Source organism: Myotis lucifugus, unplaced genomic scaffold (genome assembly GCF_000147115.1).
Source record: "Myotis lucifugus unplaced genomic scaffold, Myoluc2.0 scaffold_1, whole genome shotgun sequence".
NCBI lineage: Eukaryota > Metazoa > Chordata > Mammalia > Chiroptera > Vespertilionidae > Myotis > Myotis lucifugus.
Genome location: NW_005871049.1, coordinates 29,250,801 through 29,256,464, shown reverse-complemented (window position 1 = coordinate 29,256,464; position 5,664 = coordinate 29,250,801). Strand labels below are relative to the sequence as shown.

The window sequence follows — 5,664 nt, the reverse complement described above, 5'->3', positions numbered from 1 at the left end:
TTAAAAAATATGAAGGCAAAGACTTAGGGTGTGCTCCTGTAAACATTCCCACGCCTTTCTTCCCTCTCAGGCATGCATCGCATTAACTCTAAGGTCCCCACAGGACTTACAACCAGGGGAGCAATGGGCAGAGGCAACTCCTCCCGGGCTAACCCCCTGAATCCGTCTCCAGAGTCCCCTTTTCTATGACCTTTCAGGGAGCTAAAGCAGCTCCATCTAGGCTCTCCTGTTGCTTCTTCTGTCATAAAAGCCCTTCCTTGCTTCACTGTCCCCAGCTTTAATAAACATGCTCTCAAAATAAAAATAAAACCAACAACATATTGCTTCTTGGCCTTTTGGTTGAGATCGAGTGTATTATCTGTTCCTACCAGTTTAACATCTGATAAGTTGTCTGTCTGAGGACACTATATTAAATGGCATTTTGGAGCAGGGAGGTGGAACAGAGCTTGCTCCATCCATCCTGAACATCAACCCGGTATTGCAGTGCTCTGGGAATGGTGCACACACAAAAAAACAGACTCAGAGTCTGTCTTTATATGGCCAATTATTTTGGAATGCCAAGAAATCTTGTAAAAGCAGGGTGGAGTGAGGGACTAATTTAGAGAAGGAAAAAGCAATATTGAAAATTAAGTGTGTTTTTGAACTAAGTTAGAGAAGAGCTTCACCATAGCTGTGGACTCTTTTGTTTACACACATCATATCTTTGTATGGCTACACTGTTCTTTTTAAACTTGTCAATTTTTATTCATGTGAAATATCTTTAACTGGATTGAGCAAATATCTTTAACTCAACAAATACCTTGGAACAAGTTTCCCAAACTTTTGTTTTGTAGTATCTGTTAATCCATTCCTCTTAGGGACTTTTTATGTCATTGTCTCCACTGGATGCTTTCTTTTCAATTTCTGGAAGTCAATGAAATTGTAAGTTACTTCTATGAGGAAGCATTTTAAAAGCATCATTAAAATGGATACCAGTTTGGTCTCTTTTTGAAGCACAATTTATGGAATGCCAGTGCTATGTAATGATATTAGGGACAAAGGAGTCAATACTTTAGGACATAAAATAAAAATATGGGGATCTGCCATATTTTTTTAAAATATAAAAATCAATAAAATCTCCCAGTATCACCACAGTACAAGGATGCTATGTTTACCCGGATAAGGATGGCGTAGCTTCTTCAATCTAGATAAGCTGAGGATTTTCTAAATCACCAAACCCTGGTTCCTTTTTTCCTTAATAGTTCTTCCTTCCTCTCACATTTTACAATAAGCCGAAAGAGGAAGCCAGGCAATGCCTTCAACACTTTGCTCAGAATCTTCTCCTCTAAATATGTAAATTCATCATTTCTGCATATGGTAAACTGCAGTTCAGCTAAGATCTGCCACTGTATCATAAGGATATACTTTCCCCCCACTTTCCAATAACGGGGTCTTCATTTCCATCTGTCCTCACCAGTAGCACTTGTAACGATCATATTTCTCCAGCAGTCCCTTTCTGGAATATTCAGTATTCTCTAAGAAGACACTGGTGTCCTTTTCCATGGCTTCTGGTTCTCTACCAGGCTTCTGAGTCCTCACTCGCAGGGTGAACATCCACGTCCTTTCCAACAGTGCATTCAAAGCAACTTAAGGTTTTGAAAAACCGTGCTCCACAAAATCCTTCCAGCCTTGGCCATTTCCCCATCCCGAAGCTACTTTCACATTTTTAGGTATTGGTTACACCAGCACCCCACTTCCCAGTTCCAAAATCTGTACTGGCTTCCCATTGCTGCTGTAGCAAATAACCATCAACCTAATTACTGAAGACAACACGCATGTGTTATCCTACATGGAAGTCAGACTTTTGAAATGAGTCTTACTGGGCTAAAATCAAAGTGTTGACAAGGCTGTGCTCCTTTCTGGAGGCTCTTAGGGAGCATCCGTTTTCCAGGCTGATGCAGCTTCTCGAGGTGCACACATCCCTTGGTGATAACTCCCTTCCATCTTCAAAGCCAGCAATGACAAGTTAACTCGTTTTCACATCGCATCACTCTGACTCTCTCTGACTCTCTTGCTTCCATCTTTCCTTTAGAAGGACCTTGTGATTGTTATGGGTCCACATAGATAACCTGGGATAATTTCTCCATCTCAAGGTCAGCTGATTAACAACCCTCATTCTTTTTTTAAAATATATTTTTATGGATTGCAGAGAGGAAGGGGGAGAGAAAAATATCAATGAGGAGAGAGAATCATTGATCGGCTGTCTCCTGCACGCCCCCCACAGGGGATCGACCCTGCAGCCCAGGTATGTGTCCTAACCAGGAATCGAACCACAACCTCCTGGTTCACAGGTCAATGCTCAACCACTGAGCAACACTGACCGGGCAACAATCCTAATTCTATGTGCAACTTTAATTCCCCCTTGCCAAGTGCCATGGAACATGATGTATTCAAAGGTTTCAGGAATAAGGACATGGGCATCTTTGGGTCAAGGGTTGCGGGGCATTTTTCAGCCTACCATTCTATTAACTGTTGAGGAAAACCACCTGTTTTGAGAAGATATAAGACATTTCCATCATCATTAGAATCTCTTCAAGTCCACGCTTCTTCATGTACTAGTATGTCCTACCAGGACTAGAAATTAAGGTACTCCAACCTCACATGGTCTGCTTTCTCTAATTAAAACTTCACATTCCAAAAGAGACATTTTGGAGGGCTAACATGATCTAAATAATTATAAGCTAACAGTGTAAAATATATTTAACTAGGTGTGTTTAAGACAAAATTGAAAGAAAATAATCTTAAGAAGTGGAGTATAAAAGAGTAACAAAGAGGAAAAAGATAATGAAGTTTGTCTTCTCTTTCTTGTATTGGACATGTTATCCTGATTTGATAAGTAGTACAGTCAATGGTTTGTTAAGTGGTAAAGTGAAATTATGCCCTTGACATATTAAAAAATGTATACAATAGGGTGCAATGGTCCTCCCATTTCTTCCCTCCTGCTGCATCGCCCCCTCACCCTTTCTCTCAATTCATTTTGGTTTGTGAACTTGTGGTTTTGGTTTATGAACTGGACCAAGAAACCAGTAGAGATAAATCCATTAGTCCCATTAATTTATTTGAACTGATATGGCAATAATATTCCAGAAAATAGAGATGGAGGGAGAAAAAGAGGCTGGTTCTAAAAATCTCTAAGATAAAGAGATTCAGACAACCTGTTCCCAGGTCTAGCATACTTAATGAGTTGATTGGAGATCAAGGGAGGATTTTACAAGGGACGATTTTGTAGGTTCGACCACCAAAGGGGTCGTGACCCACAGGTTGAGAACCGCTGCTTTAGAAGGACCTTGTGATTCAGTAGGTTTGGGGTAAAGCCTGATGTTCCATATTTCTGACCAGATCACAGGTCAGGCTGATGCTGCTGATACCCAGACCACACCCTAAGTAATGAGGGTTAGATCACGTCTCTGGTTGGCATTGGCATTTGCAAGAGTGACATTTGTACTGCTGTCATTGTGAGCATAGGAATACAAAGCATCTTTTCTGCCTGAGCTGACAAATTGTCCCAGGATGGCTTTAAACTGAATACAAGTCCTTGTTAACATTTTTGTTAAATTGGTACGACAACTCTCCTATTCTAAATGAAGTGGAGGTAAGTAGGTTTTAACCTACATATCATCTACAAGACAGAAGAATGGACCTGGAGGGTGATGACATATTCAGGTATGCATTTATCCACTCAACAGTCATTTCACTCAATTCCTATTATGAACCATGCTCAAGGCTAGGCACTTAGGCGGCAGAGATTAGTTCCCTAGTGCAAAAGAGGACTTTTCTGGTGCAAAAGATTATTTCTCTAGTGCAAACGATTACTTCTCTAGGGCAAAAGTACTCTCATGACTTTTTCAGGGCATATCAAAGATCCAGATGAGGGAATGTCTTTCACAATCACCTTTTGGTGGCTCCACTCACCCTTAACCTTAGATTGGTTGCTTTCCCCACGTACCCCATATTCACAAAGCACAGGAGAAGAACACAAAACTGTCTCCAGCTGACAGTCTAACCCTTGGTAAAACTGAATAGCCTCTGGCAGAAATTACTCAGGTTAAATGCAGTACTTACGAAGAGATTGGGTGTGCCACAGAATGTGAGGATGGTAAAAGCAGAAGTTAACAGCTTTAGCAAATCTCAGTCCAGGATTAAAGGAATATTGACAAGAGTAATGCCATTGAGGAAAAGAAAAACAAAAAAACCCACAAGTCTTAGCCAGGTCTACAGTGCATGACAACTAGAGGCCATTGGACCCAACTGATCTTTGCACCCTGTCTCCCTATACTTGTAAAATTTACTTTGTATTTTTTATCAACTGGTACCACTTCCTGTTTCTTGAATATCCATTTCACGCCTTCCCACCTCCATGCCTTTGCTCAGACTGAAAAAATAAAGCAAAAGAAAAAGAAACTATTATATATTTTTCCAAATATGACCAACCTTTTCAGGTTCAACTCTAATGCTGCTTCTTTATGAAATAGTTCTCCTTCTGTGCTCTCATATCATTGAATCTATTTTGAAAATAGCATGAGATTCTCTTTCAATGATGTGCTAGTGGGTATTTCTTTATCCTTTTAGATCTTAAATTGTAAGCACCCTGACGAGAAAAGCTCTACTGACCCCTGATTATCATAGGTGGATGGGTTGGGAGTTGAGGAGGAGCAGGTTTCAGAGGTGGCAAAGTTTATTGAAATGTGTTTTTTTAAATTATTTAAATGTCTTTTTTTTCTTTTGCTTATTCTGACTGATACTTGTCATGAGAAGATAATAGTAGGCAAAAATGGGATGAGTCTAAAATGAGATCAGAGAAAAAAATAAATAAATAAAATGAGATCAGATCATGTGGTAGGTTTGGGGAGAAATATAAGAATTGGAGATAACCATGAACAATTTGACTCAGAGTTCCTGAGTTTGAAGAAAGATCACATAATCATGATTAGTTGTGAATTCACAATGAAACCACATAACGAGATTTTTTTTTTTTTTAAGTCAGAAAGATGACCTCAAACACAGTATCAGAACTTATTTTCCTGTGCTGGGATACACACCACACGTACAATCTCCCCTCCCGCCCCCCACCCCCAACAACAACAACAAATAGAACTAAATATATGAAACCAAGCAGAATCAGGACCTTACTGGACAGATGTAAATATCTGCAACCATCGAACTGCGCTTGCAAGAGGAGATGGGCTTGAAACCTGGAGACCAGGACAAGAAAACCATCCCTACAGACATCAACTTCGCTGCAGAAATGTTGGAATGTTTAACTATGGTGAACTCCAGTATTTCTGCACCAGAGCGTAGTGGAGAAGATTTTTTTTTTTAAGTAGGCCAAATTTTTCTTGAGTCCCCTCCTTCCTTTTTTCTTTCTCTTCTATTTGTCCGGTCCCCTCGTTTTCGTCTCCACAGAGCAACTGTTGAGATGGCGATTGGGTAGCGGCAGGGTCCAGGAGTCAATTCCCCTGCCCTGGTCTGGTTGTAGTGGGTGGGACTCAGCCAGCAGATGTCTATGCAGTTTTCCTACGCCTTCCCTGAGCTAGACCCGAGGCAAAAAGCGGACAGCAGCTGGGGAGCCGCCAGCAGCTGGGGAGCCGCCCCCAGCGACCTCCACCTGCGCCCAGAGGAGGCGCC

General features: G+C 41.0%; 1 non-coding gene across 1 annotated transcript; it reads left to right on the top strand.

The window, feature by feature from the left end:
* The first annotated feature begins 319 nt into the window (after window positions 1-319).
* Window positions 320-508, top strand: LOC111826567. Its single transcript, XR_002829923.1, has one exon. It is a non-coding gene; the product is annotated as a U2 spliceosomal RNA (small nuclear RNA).
* The last annotated feature ends 5,156 nt before the right edge of the window (window positions 509-5,664 follow it).